Below are 21,989 nucleotides of genomic sequence, written 5' to 3'. Positions count from 1 at the left end.
GGGTGGGAAGGGGTAGTGGAGGGAGGGGGAGACGGGGTAGTGGAGGGAGGGGGAGACGGGGTAGTGGAGGGAGGGGGAGACGGGGTAGTGGAGGGAGGGAGAGACGGGGTAGTGGAGGGAGGGAGAGACGGGGTAGTGGAGGGAGGGAGAGATGGGTAGTGGAGGGAGGGAGAGACGGGGTAGTGGAGGGAGGGGGAGACTGGGTAGTGGAGGGTGGGAAGGGGTAGTGGAGGGAGGGGGAGACGGGGTAGTGGAGGGAGGGAGAGACGGGGTAGTGGAGGGAGGGGGAGACGGGGTAGTGGAGGGAGGGGGAGACGGGGTAGTGGAGGGAGGGAAGGAGAAACGGGCGGGAAGGGGTGAAGAGACAATACTACGGGAATATATGATCACCTCGCTGAAGCAACTGCGCAACTACAGGTCGTCAACTGGAACAAAATACCAGGGCGTTCGACTCGTTTGCAATCGACCTTTGTTCTGTATCTCCGATGATATCATCGGTGTTTCATTATCACTCCGTGTTTATCGCAATACTCCCCATGCAACAGCACTGTGACAAAAATTCATAGAGTAACCAGAATAGTATAGAATGGCGGTTAGATTCTGTTCAGGATGGAGCAGTTGTAAAGCACCCACAATGTCACCATCTCTTTGTTAACAGGCAATTAAGGATGAGCAATAAATGCTGGTCTTGCTTGCAACACCAACATCTCCGAAATGAATTCAAAATAAATTTGAACAATGAGTTATTTTCGGGGGTCAGGGTTCTGAATGGGGTCGTTTCACCCATCCCTCAGTCTCTTTGACCCACTATCATCGGGAAGGAGGTACAGGAGCATCAGGACTAGAACTGCCAGACGGGGTAACAGCTTCTTCCCCAGGCTGGGAGACTAATGAATGGCCTGCCACCACCAAGGGCTTTTCACTTGGACAGTGAGCTGTTTACTGTTTACCTGTGATGTGTACTACATGCATTTTGAATTATATTTTATTAACTTATTTGTGGTAGCATTTTATGTACTGTATGTGATATACGTTTTGTGGGTGCACCATAGTCCAGTGAAACATTATGCCTTTTGATTGTATATATGTATAGTCATATGAAAATGAACTTGAACCTGAATTTGAAACTGGGAAATTCACTATTAAAATTAGTCTGTGAAGCCGTGGATTGAGGAAAAAGGGAGGCTCAGGATGTTCAGTTCATTTGTGGAGGCTTGCAGTGAAGATAGTGTCATATTTGTTACCTCAAAATGTACCTTGAGACACATGTGGTTAAACAACTAAACTCCTCTTGGGCTTCTAGCTGGGTACAGATATCGGTTTTAACTGGCGTTTCGTGACTAACTCTGCCATCTTCATCAGATATGATGCCTGGGCATGTCTGGTCTGCTGGTATTTAATCCTCCATCATCCGTCCCTCCTGATTAGTTAGTCCTCGTCCAATCAGGTTCCTGCTGTTCCCCCTTGCTTACAGTTGTATTCCAGTTCTTTCTTGGAGCAAGACTTTGGTCTTTGTTAAAATTCTTTTCCTCTAGTTTTATTTCAATGGCTTCCTTCAACAGGCAGTCCCAAAAGCCATTGGCGTGGCACACTAGTTTTGTACCACTGAAGTCATTATAAATCAGGACAGCTGGCGTTTACAGAATTCCCTGTGAATGCGGAGTGGCGTCTATTGGCCAGACAGGATGCATGGTTGAAACGCGCAACAAGGAGCACAGGTGGTGTACCCGTTTGGATTACCTGAAGAAATCGGTGGTCGTAGAACAGTGGAAACCTGATTGGATGATAACTAACCAATTAGGAGGAATGGAAGATGGGGGTATAAATACCACTGGACTAAGCATGCCCTGGCATCATATCTGATGAAGTTGTCATGGTTTGTCATTGAAATGTCAGTTAAAATTGATACCTGTAACCATCTGGAAGCCCGAGAAGAGTTTATTCATTGTATACACTGGGAAAGCACTAGATCCTTTTTTATGTGTAGTTAAATTACGAGAGGCAGTGTTTAAAGCACTCTTAAAAAGAACATAGTAAAGCAATCTTTTTAAATGGTGCAGCTGTTTTCTTATGTATGTTTTAAGACCCATCGTTTAAGCACAATGTTGGGTTCAGTCACAATTAGAATCATGATTTCATTGTAATTGGAATAGCTCTAATTAAAGCAGCTTTCTTATGCAAAGGCAAGCATTTTCCAGCAATGAATGTCATGAGAAGGCAGAGGAATGGAGAATGTAAAAGTTATTGGAGAAAGAAAAGACTTAATTCAGTCAAGTGTGAGGTGCTATGCTTTGAAAGGTGAAATGTGGGTGGCACGGCAGTTCACAGAATACAATTACAGCGCCAGTGGCCTGGATTCAATTGCCACTGCTGTAAGGAGTCTGGTGTGTGCTCCTTGTGATTGTGTGGGTTTCCTTTGGGTACTCCAGTTTCCTCCCACATTCCAATGACATTCCTAGATTAGTAGGTTAATTGCTCACTGGGTGGTGCAGGCTCATTGGACTGGAAGGGCTTGTTACCGTGCTGTGTCTCGAAATAAATGGAAAAAAAGGAGGAATTATATGGTTAATGGTAGGCCCTTTAAGAGCATGAAAATACAGAGAGATTTGGGGTTCAAGGCCAGAGTTTACTGAAAGCAGCTATGCACGGAGAAGATGGTAAAGAAGGCATATCGTATACTTACCTTCATTGGTAGAGGTGCTGAATATTCGGGTATGGAGTCATGTTACAGCTAAACAAAACTTCAGTCAGACCATACTTGGAGTATTAAGACCTTTGAGTTTGCCAAGCACTTTTTCCTTTGTCATAGAATGGCACTCACTCCTGTTCACTGACGTCAGAATCAGAATCAGGCTTATTATCACCGGCATGTGACGTGAAATTTGTTAACTTAGCAGCAGCAGTTCAATGCAATACATGATCTAGCAGAGAGAGAGAGAAAAATAATAAATAAAATAAAACATAATAAATAAACAAGTAAATCAATTATGTATATTGAATAGATTATTTTTAAAAATGTACAAAAACAGAAATACTGTATATTCAAAAATGTGAGGTTGTGTCCAAAGCTTCAATGTCCATTTAGGAATCAGGTGGCAGAGGGGAAGAAGATGTTCCTGAACCACTGAGTGTGTGCCTTCAGGCTTCTGTATCTCCTACCTGATGGTAACAGTGAGAAAAGGGCATGCCCTGGGTGCTGGAGGTCCTCAATAATGGACGCTGCCTTTCTGAGACACCGCTCCCTAAAGATGTCCTGGGTACTTTGTAGTCCAGTACCCAAGATGGAGCTGACTAGAAGTTGTATTGTTCTATGTTCTATGAATCTAGAGCACATGAGCAACAATTTAAAAGATTAGCTTTATTTGTCACATGGACATTGAAACATGCAGTGAAATGCAGTGTTTGTGTGAACATCCAACACAGTCTGAGATGTGTTGGGGTCAGCCCGCAAGTGTCATGAAGGATTTTGACCTGAAATGTTGACTGTTTATTCATTTCCATAGATGCTGCCTGACCTGCCGAGTTCCTCCAGCATGTACTTTGGATTTCCATCAGCAGATTTTCTCATGTTTATCATTTCTGATTACTACATTTTAGGAAGGAGCAAAGATGGTTGAGTGGAGATCTGCAGGGTCATGATGGGTTTATATCGGGCAAATGGGGAGGCACTGCCGCATCGCCTTGGTGGTGTGAATACCAGGGCACTTAGATTTAACAGGAATGTGTGAGGAAAGAGGACTGGTAATGATCAGGAACTCACTGCTTAAAGTGGTGGCAAAGAAGAGTCAATTAATGGATGCAAGTAAACTGGTTGATTCATGAAAAGGGGATATGTTTAAAACCTAAATTCTCATCCTTCCTAACATTTCTTTTGCACCTGAGTTTTGGGAATTAAACGTTATGGTTGCCTGCACAGGAGCTGTTATTTGGGTGTCAGCAGGTCCATCAATACAGAGATCTGTCACATGCTTCGGGAACAAAGCAAGGATAAAGAGCAAGGCAAGTTTGATGTTATGGATGCTTGACAACTTAAGGAACATTCAGCCAGAACAGAATGTAATTAGCTTTTGAAAATATGCAACTTTTCAAATTCCTTTGACTGTGGTCATGAAAACATTCTCAGCATAGGCTTCACTCAGGCTGATGAAAATGTACTTCAGGGAGGAAAATATGTGTGGTATTTCAGGGGAAAGATGGTTTGTGTTGAAAAGAGTTCCTGTACAAATGTTCAGTTTAAAAAAAAAAGTGACAGTACAATCTAGCTCCTTCCAGTTTAAACTTATTAAGTCTAAAATTATAAATATAGTGAAAGAAAAACCGCTCCACCACAGAGTGTTGACGGTCAGCAGAGCCCCACAGAACACAACTTAGCACTAGTGGACAACGCAACCTAAGGCGACATCCTTCAGACAGTTCACAAAACTAATTATTTTACTTCTTCTTCTTTCAAATATGATTCTGCTACTATTGGAATGTGTGATCTGCATTTTGATGTGTTTTCAGACCGATTGAGCTATCTGGCGCTTTGTTATCTCCAAGGGAGTTGGGTGAGGTTTGGAGTGGAGTGTGCAGCCTGGAGACGGGTGTGAGCCCATAATCGATTCCATTTCTTGCTTATTAAAGCATCAAGGAAGATTGAAATCAACGAGGATGCGAGCGGAAGGTGAGTGACTATGTCCAGCACCATATGCCTGCAATTGACCAGTCTCTCTCTCCCTCTCACTTACTGCTGCTGCAGTCCTGGGTCTTAGGCAAGGTTTAATTGACATGTTTTGTGGATTGGACTCTGTAGTTCATGTTTCGCACCATCCTCTGAGTGAAGTTCTCCCTCAGGTTACCCTTAAATATTTCACAGTTCACCCTTAACCTCCGACCTCTAGTTCTAGTCTCATTCAACCTCAGTGGTAAAAGCCTGCTTGCATTTACCCTATCTATACCCCTCATGATTTCATATACCTCTATCAAATCTCCCCTCAATCTTTTATGCTCCAGGGAATAAAGTCTGAATTTATTAAACCTTTCTGTGTAACTCAGGTCCTCAAGTCCCGCCAACATTCTTGTATATTTTTTCTGTAACTCTTTTTTTCATTTTTACTTTAAAGGCTACAGTTTAATACCTCTATCAAAAGGGCATTTCCATCGGAAATCCTTGAAGTGCTCAGTAATGCTGAGCTCATAGAGTAGCACTTGAACACATGCCTTTCTCCAAAGTTCAAAGTAAATTTATTATTAAAGTACCGGAGCCCCAGGTCAATAAGGGAAGGGTCGGACCAGAAAGTAGATGTCAGGGAAAGTATTGAAAGGCAAAACCAAAATAGCAGGTATGATGGTGGGATAGTTTGAAGTGTGTATATTTTAATGCTTGGAGTATTATGGGTAAGGGCCTGGTGGGAATTACCCCAGGTTATTGAAGGAGGCAACAGGTGAGTTCGCTGGGCCCTTGACCTCTGTAGGCACAAGCGAGGTCCCGGAGGACTGGCAAGTGACTAACGTTGTACCTCTATTTAAGGAGGGGAGAAGGGAAAACCCTGGGAACTATAGACTGGTGAGTCTCACATCAGTTGTAGGAAAATTGCTGGAGAAAATTCTTAGGGATAGGATATATATTTGGAAACTCATGGCTTAATTAGGGAGAACCAGCATGGCTCTGTGCGTGGCAGATCATGCCTTACCAACTTGACTGAGTTTTTTGACAAGGTGATGAGGGTAGGGCAGTGGATGTTGTCTACATGGACTTTTAAGGCATTTGACAAAGTCCCTCATGGGAGTCTAATCCAGAAGATTAAGCTGCATGGGATCCACTGCAATTTGTCTGTTTGAATTCAGAACTGGCTTGTGCATAGAAGACAGTAGTGGTTGAAGTTGTGATTAGTGGAGTTCCCCAGGGATCTGTGCTGGGACCTCTGCTCTTTGTAGTGTATTTAAATGACCTGGATGAAAATGTAGATGGGTGGGTTGGTAAATTTGTGGATGATACCAAGATTGGTGGAGTTGTGGATAGCGTAGAAGAATGGCAAAGAATACAGCACGATATAGATCAGTTGCAGATATGGGGTGAGAAATGGCAGATGGAGTTTGACCCAGATAAACGCAAGGTGTTGCATGTTGGTAGGGAAAATACAAGGAGACAGTACACTGTTACAGGCAAGTTCCTTAACGGTGTTGCTGAGCAGAGAGATCTTGGGATCCAGGTTCATAGTTCCATAAAAGCAGCTACAGAGGTCGATATGGTGGTTAAGAAGGATTATGGAATACTTGCATAATCGAGGCATTGAGTTCAAAAGTCAGGAGGTTATAAAACTCTGGTTAGGCCACATCTGGAGTATTGCGTACAGTTCTCTAGGAAGGATGTTGAGGCTTTGGAGAAGGTGCAGAGGAGATTTACCAGGATGCTGCCTGGTTTAGAGGAACGTGCTATCACAAGAGGCTGGACAAACTGGTTTGAGACTGAGTTGTTGCCTCTGAAGCACCAGAAGCAGAGGGGAGATCTGACAGAGGTTCACAAGACGATGAGAGGCAGAGACAGAGTGGAGAGAGGATCTCTGTTTCCCAGGGTTGAAATGTCGAATACCAGAGGGAATGTACTGAAGGTGGGGGGGGGGGGGGGCAGATTCAAGAGGATGTGAGGGGTAAGTTTTTCACTCAGAGAGTGGTGGATGTCTGGACTGCACTGCCTGGTATGGTGGTAAAGACAAATACATTAGAGGCTTTTAAGAGACGTTTGGATAGGCACATGGATATAAGGAAGATGGAGGCATATGAACACGGTTGTAGGTAGCAGGGATTGGTGCTTGGGTGATTTTGATTTAATTTTTATCTGGTTTGGCACAACACTGTGGGCTGAACCCTGTTCCTGTGCTGTACTCTCCTCTGCTCTGTGTTCTATGTTCTATTTCACCAGATACTACTGTGAGATTCATTTTCTTGCAGGCATTCACAACAGAACAAAGAAATACAACAGAATCAATGAAAAACTCCACACAAAGACTGACAAACAACCAGTGTGCAAATAGGAAAAAAACAAATGGTAATAAAGAAAATAAATAAATGAATAATTCTGAGTTGTAACACCATTGAAAGTGAGCCCATAGGTTGTGGAATAAGTTCAGTGTTGAGGTGAGTGAAGTTATCCACACTGGTTCAGGAGCCTGATGGTTGAAGGGTAATAACTATTCCTGAACCTGGTGGTGTGGGACCTTAGACTCCTGTACCTCCTTCCTGGTGGCAGGTCCCAAAAACTCTCTGTGCCATATTTCTGTGCTAAGATTTCAAATGAAGCCAGAATTACCTTCCCCCTCACCTGTTCTCACCTATCCCCTGCCAGTTTGTACTCCAACCACTCCCCCACCTTCTTATTCTGACTTCTGCCCCCTTCCTTTCCAGTCCTGATGAAATGTCTCAGCATGAAACATCATCTGTTTTTTCCCCTCCATTACATGTTGCCTGACCTGCTGAGTTCCTCCAGCATTTTGTATGTGTTACTCTAGAAAATTAAGGGTTTATTTTGGAGGTAGTGATCACAGCTCTATCTCCTTCACCATAGCGCTGGAGAGGGACAGGAGCAGACAATTTGGTAAAACATTTAATTGGGGCAGGGGGAAATATGATATTAGGCAGAAACTTGGGAGCATTAATTAGAAGCAGATGTTCTCGGGAAATGCACGGCAGAAATGTGGCAAACGTTCAGGGAACATTTGCATGGTGTTCTGTATAGGTATGTTCCATTGAGGCTGGGAAAGGATAGGAGGGTAAAAGAACCATGATGTACAAAGGATATAGAAAATCTAGTTATGAAGAAAAGAAAAGCTTACAAAAGGTTCAAGAAACTAGGTACTGTCAGAGCTCTAGAAAATAAGATTGCTAGGAAGGGGCTTAAGAATGTAATTGGGAAAGCCAGAAGGGGCGATGAGAAGGCCTTGGCAGACAGGATTAAGGAAAACCCCAAGGCATTCTACAAGTATGTGAAGAGCAAGAGGATAAGACGTGAGAGAATAGGACCAATCAGGTGTGACAGTGGGAAAGTGTGCATGGAGTCGGAGGAGGTAACAGAAATACTTAATGAATACTTTGCTTCAGTATTCACTACGGAAAATGACCTTGGTGATTGTAGTGATGACTTACAGTGGATTGAAAAGCTTGAGCATATAGACATTAAGAAAGAGGATGTGCTGGAGCTTTTGGAAAGCATTAAGTTAGATAAGTCACCTGGACCGGACGAGATATACCCCAGGCTACTGTGGGGAGCGAGGGAGGAGATTGCTGAGCCTCTGGCTATGACCTTTGCATCATCAATAGGGACAGGAGAAATACCAGAGGATTGGAGGGTTGCAAATGTTGTTCCCTTATTCAAGAAAGGGAGAAGTGATAACCCAGAAAATTATAGATCAGTGGTGGGCAAGTTGTTGGAGAAGATCCTGAGAGGAAGGATCTATGAGCATTTGGAGAGACATAATTCGATTAGGGATAGTCAGCATGGCTTTGTCCAACAGAAGGCAAAGGGTGGTTGTAAATGGTTCGCATTCTGAATGAAGGTTGGTGACCAGTGGTGTTCCGCAGGGATGTGTTCTGGGACCCCTCCTCTTTGTGATTTTTATAAATGACCTGGATGAGGAAGTAGAAAGGTGGGTTAGTAAATTTGCTGATGACACAAAAGTTGGGGGTGTTATGGATAGACTGGAGGGTTGTCAAAGGTTACAGCGGGACATCAATAGGATGCAGAACTGGGCTAAACAGTGGCAGATGGAGTTTAACCCAGGTAATTGTGAGGTGGTTCATTTTGGTAGGTCAAGTTTGAAGACAGGATATAGTATTAATGGTAAGACTCTTGGCAGTGTAGAGGATCAGAGATCTTGGGGTCTGTGTCTGTGCACAGGTTGACAGTGTTGTTAAGAAGGTGTATGGTGTGTTGGCCTTCATCAACCGTGGGATTGAGTTCAAGAGCCGTGAGGTACTGCTACAGCAATACAAGACCTTGGTCAGACCCCACTTGGAGTACTGTGCTCAGTTCTGGTCGACTCACTAAGGAAGCATGTGGAAACCATAGAAAGGGTGCAGAGGAGATTTACAAGGATGTTGCTTGGATTGGGGAACATGCCTTATGAGAATAGGTTAAATGAACTTGGCCTTTGCTCCTTGGAGTGACAGAGGATGAGAGGTGACCTGATAGAGGTGTATAAGATGATGAGAGGTATTGATCGTGTGAATAGCCAAAGGCTTTTTCCCAGGGCTGAAATGGCTAACACGAGGGGGCACAGTTTTTAGCTGCTTGGAAATGGGTACTGAGGGGATACCACACAGAGTGGTGGGTGCGTGGAATGCACTGCCAGCAATGGTAGTGGAGGCAGATACAATAGGTTTTTTATAGACTCTTAGGTAGGTACATAGAGCTTAGAAGAACAGAGGGCTATGTGGTAGGGAAATTCTAGGCAGTTTCTAGAGCAGGGTACATGGTCGGTACAACATTGTGGGCCAAGGGCCTGTAATGTGCTGTAGGTTTCTATGTTTTATGTTTAAGGTTTTATGTTTCATGTTTTTGTATAATTTAATTGGTCTTTAACTTTTAGCTAATGCTAACATGATACAAAAAAAGAGAACTTCACCACTTATAAAAATCAAGAGATACAAAACTGAATTAAAATGAAGAGTAATGTGAAATTTAAAGAACTACAGTGGGAGGGCAGGAAGGTGACTTGTATTCAGATATTCCCATTCTCAAGACATTGGATGGCTGCTACAGGAACAGGATTGGGTCAATTGCCGATTGGCTGTGTGAAGTTAGAAGTATAAAGCCTTCTCATCGCAACAATCACTGAGAGCTGTTGCCATTACAAATCAGTCCTTTCTAAGCAAAGCAGCTTTCTCTTGTATTGATGACATTCAGTGCAGAACTGAACAAATGGTCAGTCACCTTTCCAGAAACCCAGGCTGTCTCCAGTGCTTAATGCTTGGTCAGAGATTTCCCCACCCCCACCAGAAAACCAAACGACAATGCTTTTTGATTGTTAGCAGAACTAGGCCATTTGGTCCTCTCAACCCCATTCTCATGCCTTCTCCCCGAAACCTTTGACGCCCTGACTAATCAAGAACCTATCAACCTATGAAGACCCCTACCTGCCTTAAATACACCCAGTGACTTGGCCTCCACAGCCGTCTGTGGCAATGAATTCCACAGATTCACCACTCTCTGGCTAAAGAAATTCCTCCTCATCCATAAATAATCTAAACTCAGTTCTGATTTCTTCTCTGGCACAAATGAATGAATTAACAACTTTATTCATTTATTTAGAGATACATCATGGTAACAGGCTCCTCTGGCCCAACAAATCCATGCAGCTTGATTACACCCATGTGACCGATTAAGCTACTAACCCTTACGTCTTTGGAACAGGTGTGAAACCCGGAGGAAACCCACGCGATCACAGCGAGAATATACAAAATCCTTACAGACAGTGCCTAGAATTGAACCCAGGTCACTGGCATTGTAAAGCATTGTGCTAACAGCTACATTGCCGTTAAAGATGACGGGTGTTGTGTCGATAGGGTGAATGCAAGCAGGCTTTTCCTCCTCTTGGTGGGAGAAAGTAGAACTAGAGGCCATAGTTTAAGGAAGAAAGGTAAAATATTTAAAGGGATCCTGAGGATGAACTTCTTCTCTGAGGGCGGTGCAACTGTGGAATGACCTGCCAGAGAAAGTGGAAGATATGGATTCAATTGTAACATTTAAGAGAAGATTAGGGAGGTATCTGGAGGGATATGGTCCAGGTGTAGGTAGACAGGACTAGCTATCGGCAGAGACTAGATAAGCTAAAGGGCCTGTTTCTGTGCTGTAGAGGTCTATGACTCTATGACCATTGAGCCCCATGAGACTATGTCCCACTTTCACTACACTATGGCCAATTTGGTGATTTTTCTCATTACTCTTTGTGCTAGTTGTTTCTGTGAATATCTAAATTACAACAATGACTTAAACTTCTAACGTACTTATTTTGTATTCAGAGATACAGTGCAGAACAGGCCCTTCTGGCCCGATGAGCTGCACTGCCCAGCAACCGACTGATTTAACCCTCGCCTAATCACAGGACAATTTACGATGACCAATTAACCTGGGAACCTGAATGTCTTTGGACAGTGGGAGGGAACTGGAGTACCTGGAGAAACGCATGCAGTCACGGAGAGAACGTACATCTCGAGCTGTATTATCGTTGTGCTGCTGCACTACAGTAGCACTTCTTGGCTAGGAAAGTACATTAGATTTATTGAAAACTTGGCTATAAATACCAGTCCTTTGTCTCTTTTTCTAAAAGTACAAGTAAACAAATTGCCGGCCGATTCCTGAGAGCTGTCCAAGAACATTGTGTGCAGGATCGTGCACAGCTGACATGCAGTAGGTAGTCTGACTGTTTCCCAATAGGTCAAAGACCCGAGGACATAGGTTTAACATTTTGGGCATAAAACACAAAAAGGGGGAAGGGGAGGGAAAATGTTTAATTTACTCAGTTATCAAAATTTGGAACTCACTGCCAGTGGAATTGAAGTCAATGATCAGAGAACTGAAAAGGCATGAGAGAGGATCAAGGATCAACTTTATTTGCTGTACACATTTCCATGTATTAGGAATTTGTTGTGGTATGTTGGTCAGGGTGTGAGATGCAGCAGAAAACAATTCAACACTTGTAAAGAATACAGACTCATATAAAAATAAAGTTAAAGTACAGATATGGAATAAAATGTGCACAAATACCAGGATGTATCTGCAATGTAAACAGTGGTTTAAAGTGTTCACAGTGTGCTGCAGTGACGGGGGTAAGAGATAGAGGGGGAGAAATAACTAGAATGGTTGATCAGATTGACTGCCTGGGGGAGAAACTTTTAAAATAGCATGAAGTTTTTGTTTCAATAGCCCTGTAGTCCTGACCCTTGTACTTTATTTGTTTCCCTGCACCGCACTTTCTCTGTGCCTAGAACAATCTATTCTGTCTTCTTTTAACAACTCCAATGTCATGATTTCTAGACGGTGCACAAACTAAAGCTTTTTACTGCATGGCAGTACTTGTGATTCCAATAAACCACTTCCAATTCCAAGATAACAAGTGCCATCATTCAGAGCTTTGAATAGGATTGTCTACACTATAAACAGCTTCTTTGATCAGGTTTCCCCCTCCCACTCCCATAGGAGAAAGCAGTTTTCTTGATTTTGATCATTTCCTGTGGCCATCGTCCATCTCTCCTCCACTACAGGTGGTTCTGGCTGCATTAAGTGATATCTGCAAGATGTACTGTCACAATGACGTGGTAGTAGGGGATGGGCACGGTTAGTCGAATGGTTTAAATTAGTTTCCTATGGCGGGAGCTAGAGAGCACAGCCTCAAAATTGAGGAGGGACCCTTTAGAACAGAGGCAGGGAGGATTTTTTTTTAGCTAGAGAGTAGTGATCCTGTGGAATACTCTGCCAGACTGCAGTGGAGGGCAAGTCCGTGGGTATATTTAAAGCATAAGTTGATAGATTCCTGATCGGTCAGGGCATTAAAGGATGTAAGACATAGAACCATAGAACACTACAGCACAGAAAACAGGCCATTTGGCCCTTCTAGTCTGTGCTGAAACTTTATTCCGCTAGTCCCATTGACCCGCACCCAGTCCATAACCCTCCAGACCTCTCCCATCCATGTATCTATCCAATTTGTTCTTAAAACTTAAGAGTGAGCCCACGTTCACCACGTCAGATGGCAGCTCGTTCCACACTCACACCACTCTGAGTGAAGAAGTTCCCCCTAAACCTTTCCCCTTTCACCCTAAAGCCATGTCCTCTCGTATTTATCTGTCCTAATCTAAGTGGAAAGAGCCTATTCACATTTACTCTGTCTATACCCCTCATAATTTTGTAACCCTCTATCAAATCTCTCCTCATTCTTCTATGCTCCAAGGAATAAAGTCCTAACCTGTTCAATCTTTCCCTGTAACTCAACTCCTGAAGACCTGGCAACATCCCAGTAAATCTTCTCTGCACTCTTTCAATCTTACTGATATCCTTCCTATAGTTAGGTGACCAGAACTGCACACAATACAGTATTCCAAATTTGGCCTCGCCAATGTCTTATACAACCTCGCCATAACATCCCAACTCCTATACTCAATACTTCGATTTATGAATGCCAGGATGCCAAAAGTCTTCTTTACAACCCTGTCTACCTGTGACACCACTTTCAGGGAATTATGTATCTGAACTCCCAGATCCCTTTGTTCCTCCACACTCCTCAGTGCCCTACCATTTACTATGTATGTCCTACCTTGATTTGTCCTTCCAAAATGCAACACCTCACACTTGTCTGCATTAAATTCCATCTGCAATTTTCTGGCCCATTTTTCCACCTGGTCCAGATCCCTCTGCAAGCTTTGAAAGCCTTCCTCGCCATCCACAACGCCTCCAATCTTCGTGTCATCAGCAAACTTGCTGATCCAATTTTCCACATATTCATCCAGATCATTGTTATAGACAACAAACAACAATGGTCCCAGCACAGATCCTTGAGGCACACCACTAGTCACAGGCCTCCAGTCTGAGAAGCAATCATCCACTACCACTCTCTGTCTTCTCCCACACAGCCCATTTCAAATCCAGTTTACAACCTCTCCATGGATACCTAGTGTCTGAACCTTATGAACTAACCTCCCATGTGGGACCTTGTCAAAGGCCTTACTGAAGTCCATGTAGACAACATCCACAGCCTTTCCTTCGTCTACTTTCTTGGTAACCTCCTCAAAAGCTCTACAAGATCGTTAAACATGATCTACCACACACAAAGCCATGCTGACTATCCTTAATCAGCCCTTGTCTGTCCAAATACTTGAATATCCGATCTCTCAGAACACCTTCCAATAATTTACCGACTACTGATGTCAGGTTCACCGGTCTGTAATTGCCTGTTTTACTTTTAGAGCCTTTTTTAAACAACGGAACAACATGAGCCACCCTCCAATCCTCCGGCACCGCACCGGTGGCTAAGGACATTTTAAATATTTCTGCCAGGGCCCCTGCAATTTCTACACTAGTGTAGAAATGAAAAAAAAAAACAGTTTAAGATCTCCCCCATCTCGTGAGGCTCCACACATAGACGACCACTTTGATCTTCTAGGGGACCAATTTTGTCCCTTACTATCCTTTTACCCTTAATATACTTGTATAAACCCTTCGGATTTACCTTCACATTATCTGACAAAGCAACCTCATGTCTTCTTTTTGCCTTCCTGATTTCCTTCTTTCGTATTTTCTTACATTTTCTATACTCTTCAAGTACCTCATTTGTTCCTAGTTGCCTATACCTGCTATACACCTCTCTCTTTTCCTTAACCAGATCACCAATATCCCTTGAAAAACCAAGGTTCCCTATGCCTGTTAACTTTGCCTTTAAAACTGGCAGGAACATGCAAATCTGCACTCTCAAAATTTCGCCTTTGAAGGCCATCCAATTACTGAACACATCCTTGCCAGAAAACAACTTATCCCAATCCACTCTTCCTAGATCCTTTCTCATCTCCACAAAATTAGCCTTTCTCCAATTTAGAACCTCAACTCGAGGACCAGATCTATCTTTATCCATAATTAACTTCAACTTGTCACAGACAGAACCCAGGCTGTAAAGATAGGGGACAAGCTCTCCTCTACAATCACTCTGAGCACCGATGCCCCACAAGGCTGTGTACTCAGCCCCCTGCTGTACTCACTGTACACCCATGATTGTGTAGCCAAGTTTCCATCAAACTCAATATAAGTTTGCTGATGACACAACAATTGTAGGCCGTATCTCGGGTAATGATGAGTTTGAGTACAGAGAGGAAATTAAGAACCTGGTGGCATGGTGCGAAGACAATAACCTATCCCTCAACATCAGCAAGACGAAGGAATTGGTTGTTGACTGCAGAAGGAGTAGCGGACCGCACGACCCAATTTACATCGATGGTGCGCAAGTGGAACAGGTCAAAAGCTTTAAGTTCCTCGGGGTCAATATCACAAATGACCTGACTTGGTCCAACCAAGCACAGTCCAATGCCAAGAAGGCCCACCAGTGCCTTTACTTCCTGAGAAAACTAAAGAAATTTGGCCTGTCCCCTAAAACTCTCACTAATTTTTATAGATGCACTGTAGAAAGCATTCTTCTAGGGTGCATCACAACCTGGTATGGAAGTTGTCCTGTCCAAGACCGGAAGAAGCTGCAGAAGATCGTGAACACGGCGCAGCACATCACATCACACAAACCAATCTTCTGTCCTTGGACTCACTTTACACCGCACGCTGTCGGAGCAGTGCTGCCGGGATAATCAAGGACACGACCCACCCAGCCAACACACTTCTCGTCCCTCTTCCCTCCAGGAGAAGGCTCAGGAGCTTGAAGACTCGTACGGCCAGATTTGGGAACAGCTTCTTTCCAACTGTGATAAGACTGCTGAACGGATCCTGACCCGGATCTGGGCTGTACCCTCCAAATATCCGGACCTGTCTCTCGGTTTTTTTTTGCACTACCTTACTTTCCCTTTTCGATTTTCTATTTATGATTTATAATTTAAATTTTTAATATTTACTATTTTTTACTATTTTTAATATTTAATATTTGTAATCCAGGGAGTGAGAAGCGCAGAATCAAATATCGCTGTGATGATTGTACGTTCTAGTATCAATTGTTTGGCAACAATAAAGTATAAAGTATTACATTATGGTCAAAATGTTCACCTACACATACTTCTGTCAACTGACCTGTCTGGTTCCCTAACAGGAGATCCAATATTGCATCCTCTCTCGTTGGTACCTCTATATATTGATTTAGAAAACTTTCCTAAACACATTTGACAAACTCCAAGCCATCCAGCCCTTTCACAGTGTGAGAGTCCCAGTCAATATGTGGAAAGTTAAAATCCCCTACTATTACAACTTTCTGTTTCTTACATCGGTCTGCTATCTCTCTACAGATTTGCTCCTCCCATTCTCTCTGATTATTGGGCGGTCTATAATACAACCCTATTAGTGTGGTCACACCTTTCCCGTTCCTCAGCTCCACCTATATGGCCTCTGTAGACGAGCCCTCCGGGCTGTCCTGTCTACACACAGCTGTGATATTCTCCCTGACTAGTGATGCCACTCCTCCCCCTTTCATCCCTCACCCCCGTCACGTCTGAAACAACTGAACCCCGGAACATTAAGCTGCCAGTCCTGCCCCTCCTGCAACCAAGTCTCACTAATAGCAACAATGTCGTAATCCCACGTGCTAATCCACGCCCTGAGCTCATCTGCTTTACCTACAATACTCCTTGCATTGAGATAGATGCACCTGAGAACATTTCAAGTCAAGTCAGGTCACTTTTTATTGTCATTTCGACCATAACTGCTGGTACAGTACACAGTAAAAACGAGACAATGTTTTTCAGGACCATGGTGCTACATGAGCAATACAGAAACTACACTGAACTACATAAAACAGCACAAAACTATACTAGACTATAGACCTACCCAGGACTACATAAAGTGCACAAAACAGTGCAGGCATTACAATAAATAATAAACAAGACAATAGGCACAGTAGAGAGCAGTAGGTTGGTGTCAGTCCAGGCTCTGGGTATTGAGGAGTCTGATAGTTTGGGGGAAGAAACTGTTACATAGTCTGGTCGTGAGGGCCCGAATACTTCGGTGCCTTTTGCCAGATGGCAGGAGGGAGAAGAGTTTGTATGAGGGGTGCGTGGGTCCTTCATAATGCTGTTTGCTTTGCGGATGCAGCGTGTGGTGTAAATGTCTGTAATGACGGGAAGAGAGATCCCGATGATCTTCTCAGCTGACCTCACTATCCGTACATTTCTACCTCGTACAAACCTTTGATTTCTGTCTATACTCGCAGTTCGCGCATGACCTTTATCCTCCTCCACCTCACTATCTGCTCTAACACCCTGGTTCCCCTCCCCCTGCAAATCTAGTTCAAAGCCCCCGGAGCAGCACTAGTAAACTTTTCTGCAAGGATGTTAGTCCCCCTCGAGTTCAGGTGCAACCCGTCCCGTCGCAACAGGTCCCACCTTTCCTGGAACAAGGCCCAATTGTTCAGAAACATGAAGCCCTCCCTCCTGCACCAACTCCTTAGCCACGTATTTAGCTGCATTATCTTCCTATTTCTAGCCTCACTAGCACGTGGCATGGGTAGCAATCCTAAGATTGCAACCCTGGAGGTCCTGTCCTTCAACTTAGCACCTAACTCCCTAAACTCTCTTTGCAGGACCTCCTCCTCCTTCCTACCCACGTCATTGGTCCCTACATGGACCACGACATCTGGCTGCTCACCCTCCCTCTTGAAAATACTGAGAACTGGATCTGAGAGATCGCGGACCCTGGCACCAGGGAGGCAATAGACCATCCGGGATTCTCGATCTCTTCCACAGAACCTCTTATCTGTCCCCCTAACTATCGAATCCCCTATCACTACTGCTTCCTGTTTTCCCTCCTTCCCTTTTGAGCTGAGGGTCCAGTCTCGGTGCCAGAGATGTGACCACTACAACTTGTCCCTGGTAGGTCATCCCCATCAACAGTATCCAAAACGATGTACTTATTATTGGTGGGAATGGCCACAGGGGAGCTCTGCTCATTCTGTCTATTCCCCTTCCCTCTCCTGACAGTCACCCAGCTACCTGTCTCCTGACTCTTAGGGGTGACTATCTCCCTGTAACTCCTGTTTATTTCTGCCTCTGCCTCACAAATGATCCGAAGTTCATCCAGCTCCAGCTCTAGTTCACTAACTCGGTTTGTCAGGAGCTGCAGCTTAATGCACCTTTTACAGGTGTAGTCATCAGGGACAATTGTGCTCGCCCTGACTTCCCACACACTGCAAACGACTACCCTAACTGCTGCCTCCACTACCTACTTCTAAGTTAATTAAATTAATTAAAGGAGCTTAACCGGCCTTACCTCACTGGGAGCAAACTCGTCCTCTGCCTCTGCTTGCCAAAGCCTTCCTACTGTGTCTCCCATGACTCCGTCACCCGCTCTGTTAATCTGCTCGCTTTTTAAACTCTACTGTTGTTCTCACAGGCTGACCTTCACGCGCTTGCGCAGTCGTGCCCCGTTCAAACTGCCGAAGAAATGACCCGGAGCAGAATTAGGCCATCTGGCCCATCGAGTCTGCTCCACCATTCAATCATGGCTGATCCTTTCTTTTATCTCCTCCTCAACACCAGTTTCCAGCCTTCTCCCCGTAACCTTTGATGCCATGTCCAATCACGAACCTATAAATCTCTGCCTTAAGTACACCCAATGACCTGGCCTCCACAGCTGCCTGTGGGAAAAAATTCCACAAATTCACCACCCTCTGGCTAAAGAAATTTCCCCACATCTCTGTTTTGAAAGGGTGCCCCTCTATCCTGAAGCTGTGCCCTCTTGTCCTAGACTCCCCCACCACGGGAAACATCCTTTCCACATCTATTCTGTCTAGGCCTTTCAACATTCAAAAAGTTTCAGTGAGAACCCCCTCATCCTTTTGAATTCCAGCGAGTACAGACCCAGAGCCATCAAATGTTACTCGTATGATAACCCTTTCATTCCTGGAATCATCCTTGTGAACCTCCTCTGGACCCTCTCCAATGCCAGCACATCTTTTCTAAGATGAGAGGCCCAAAACTGTTCACAATACTCAAGGTGAGGTCTCACCAGTGCCTTATAAAGCCTCAGCATCACATCCCTGCTCTTGTATTCTAGACCTCTTGAAATGAATGCTAACATGGCATTTGCCTTCCTCACCATCGACTCAACCTGCAAGTTAACCTTCAGGGTGTTCTGCACAAGTCCCTCTGCATCTCAGACTCCTGGGTTTTCTCCCCATTTAGAAAACAGTCCGCACATTTATTTCTACTACCAAAGTGCACTTTGCCACTTTCTTGCCCATTCTCCTAATCTGTCTAAGTCCTTCTGCCTCCTACCTGTTTCCTCAACACTACCTGCCCCTCCACCAATCTCCGTATCATCTGCAAACTTGGCAACAAAGCCATCTATTGCATCATCTAAATCATTGATGATGGCCGGCTGGTGGTGCAATGGCATCAACGCCAGACTCTGGAGTGAAGACTTCCGGGTTTGAATCCAAGTCGGGCCACCCCCCCCGCCCCCGAGCACGCTTTCCATCCGTGCCGGGTTGAGCGCCGAGCTAGCTACTTGGCCTCGTAAAAAAAAAATGGGTCGAGTCAGGAACATTCATATCGTGACCTGGTTAATCTGAAAGGAGACCAATCCTGACACCACGCGCCAGACAAGAATGGCTGACTGTCTGGTGCGACACGCTAAAAAAAATCTAAATCATTAATATACAATATAAAAAGAAGTGGCCCCAATACTGGCCCCCGGCAGAACACCACTAGTCACTGGCAGCCAAACAGAAAAGGATCCTTTCATTCCCACTCACTGCCTCCTACCAATCAGCCAATGCTCTAACCATGCCAGTAACTTTCCTGTAATACCATGGGCTCTTAACTTGGTAAGCAGCCTCATGTGTGGCACCTTGTCAAAGGCCTTCTGAAAGTCCAAATATACAACATCTATTGTATCCCCTTTACCTATCCTACGTGTAATCTCCTCAAAGAATTCCAACAGGTTCATCAGGCAGGATTTTCCCTGAAGGAAATCATGCTGACTTTGTACTATCTTGTCCAGTGTCACCAAGTACTCCATCACCTCATCCTTAACAATTGACTCGAACATCTTCCCAGCCACTGAGGTCAGGCTAACTGGTCTATAATTTCCGTTCTGCTGCCTTTCTCCTTTCTTAGAGAGTGGATTAACATTTGCAATTTTCCAGTCCTGTAGCACTATGCCAGAGTTGAATGATTTTCAGAACCCTAGGGTGCAGTTCATCTGGTCCGGGTGATTTATGTACCTTTAGGTTTTTCAGCTTTTTGAGCACCTTCTCCCTTGTCATAGTAACTGCACTCACTTCTCTTCCTTCACACACTACAACACCTGGCACACTGCTAGTGTCTTCCACAGTGAAGACTGATGTGAAATACTCATTTAGTTCATCCGCCATCTCCTTGTCCCCCGTTATTATTTCTCCTGCCTCATTTTCTAGCGGTCTTACATCCACTCTTACTTATCTTTTATTTTTACCATATTTGAAAATACTTTTACTATCTACTTCGATATTATTTGCTAGCTTGCTTTCATATTTCATCTTTTCCCTTTCAATTTTTTTTTAGTTGCTCTCTGTAGGTTTTTAAAAATTTCCCAATCCTCTACCTTCTCACTAATTTTTGCTTTGTTGTATGCCCTTTCTTTTGCTTTGACTTCTTGTCAGCCACAGTTGTACTATTTTACCATTTGAATATTTTTTCATTTTTGGAATACACATGTCCTGCACCTTCCTCATTTTTCCAGAAACGCACACCATTGCTGCTCTGCTGACATCCCTGCCAGCAACTCTTTCCAATTTACTTTGGCCAACTCCCCTCTCATACCACTGTAATTTCCCTTACTCCACTGAAATACTGCTACGACAGACTTTACTTTCTCCCTGTCAGATTTCGAGTTGAACTCAAACATATTGTGATGACTGGTTCGAAGCTCGCTTATTGCCTCTGGTTCATTACATAACATCCAACCCAGTGAAGCTGATCCCTAGCTGGCTCAACGACAAACTGCTCTAAAAAGCTGTCTCTTAGGCATTCAACAAACTCACTCTCTTGAGATCCATTACCAACCTGATTTTCCCAATCCACCTGCATGTTGGAATCTCACATGACTACCATAACATTGCCCTTTTGGCTCGCCTTTTCTATTTCCTGTGGTCCACCTCCCAGCCACTGTTGGGAGGCCTGCATATAACTGCCATCAACATCCTTTTATCCTTGCAGTTTTTTAACTCAACCCACAAGGATTCAACATTTTCCGAACTTATGTCTCATTTTTCTACTGATTTGATGCCACTCTTTACCAGTAGAGCCACACCACCCCCTCTGCCTACCTTCCTATCCATCTGATATAATGTGTAACCTTGGACATTCAGCTCCCAACTACAACCATATGGTGAGAAGGCAGGTGTACGGTGCTGACTGGGATCTGGGATCAGCCATGATGGAATGGCAGAGCAGACTCAATGGGCTGAATGGCCTAATTCTGTTCCTATGTCTTAAGGTCTTATGGTCTTACAGTGCCAGTGATTGAACTTCAATTCCTGCCACAGTTTGTAAGGGGTTTGTACGTTCTCCCCATGACAGTGTGGGTTTCCTCCACATTCCAAAATCATATGAGTTAGGGTTCGTAGGTTGTGGGCATGCTATGTTGGTGCTATAAGCATGGCAACATTTGTGGGCTGCCCCCAGCATATCCTCGGACTGTATTTGTCATTGATGCAAATAATGCATTTCACCATATTTTTTGATGTACATGTGACAAATAAAGCTAATTGTGAATTCGAGTTTACAGCAACACTAACCTCTGGACATCAACCAGTGCCTCCAGGTTCCCCTCAGGCACACAGATGGAATTGAATTTGGTTTATTATTGTCATGTGTACAGAGACACTGTGAAACGTTTGTCTTGCATATCATTACACAGTGCATTGAGGTAGAACTAGGTAAAACAATAACCAAATGTGGAATAAAGCGTAACAGCCACAGAGAAAGTGCAGCGCAGGCAGACAGTAAGGTACAATGTTGTGATTCAATGTAAAACAATAAAACATGAAAACTTCCAAGGGGTGTTTTAAATCTATTCCTCAGCCTTTTCCTCCAGCCCTGCCGAAGGGTTTCGGCCTGAAACGTTGACTGTACCCTTTTCCTAGCTGCTGCCTGGCCTGCTGAGTTCCTCCAGTATTTTTGTGTGTTGCTGGGGGGGGGGGGGTTGAATACTTTTTATAAGCACAGCACTATATATTTCAAAGATGCAAGAGAGTGCAGATGCTGAAATCTGTAATGAAAAATAATCAGGGCTCAATAGGTCAGGCAGGATCTGTGTCGTGAAATGGGCTGTTAAGATT

At 44.1% G+C, this 21,989-nt stretch overlaps 1 protein-coding gene and 1 long non-coding RNA gene across 14 annotated transcripts in view; one reads left to right on the top strand and one right to left on the bottom strand.

Moving 5' to 3' along the window:
• The window catches only part of LOC140212728 (palmitoyl-protein thioesterase ABHD10, mitochondrial-like), a 137,163-nt gene that overhangs the window by 113,046 nt on the left and 2,128 nt on the right, over positions 1 to 21,989 (bottom strand). For 11 of the 13 annotated variants that reach the window (XR_011889789.1, XR_011889790.1, XM_072283852.1 and 8 more), the window contains exon 2: positions 2,684 to 2,921. The gene's annotated coding sequence lies outside the window, so the exon portion shown is untranslated. Of the gene's footprint in view, positions 1 to 390; positions 490 to 2,683; positions 2,922 to 21,989 lie in introns of those variants that run through there. The other 2 variants (XM_072283853.1, XM_072283854.1) reach the window with 2 other exon arrangements.
• LOC140212731 (uncharacterized) lies at positions 647 to 7,021 on the top strand. The gene is made up of 3 exons (XR_011889791.1): positions 647 to 930; positions 4,504 to 4,663; positions 6,931 to 7,021. It is a non-coding gene; the product is annotated as an uncharacterized lncRNA (long non-coding RNA).

The sequence above is a fragment of the Mobula birostris genome, chromosome 20, assembly GCF_030028105.1.
Source record: "Mobula birostris isolate sMobBir1 chromosome 20, sMobBir1.hap1, whole genome shotgun sequence".
Lineage (NCBI taxonomy): Eukaryota > Metazoa > Chordata > Chondrichthyes > Myliobatiformes > Myliobatidae > Mobula > Mobula birostris.
The sequence above is the reverse complement of the archived record's forward strand: the minus strand, read 5'-3'. Positions and strand labels throughout refer to the sequence as shown.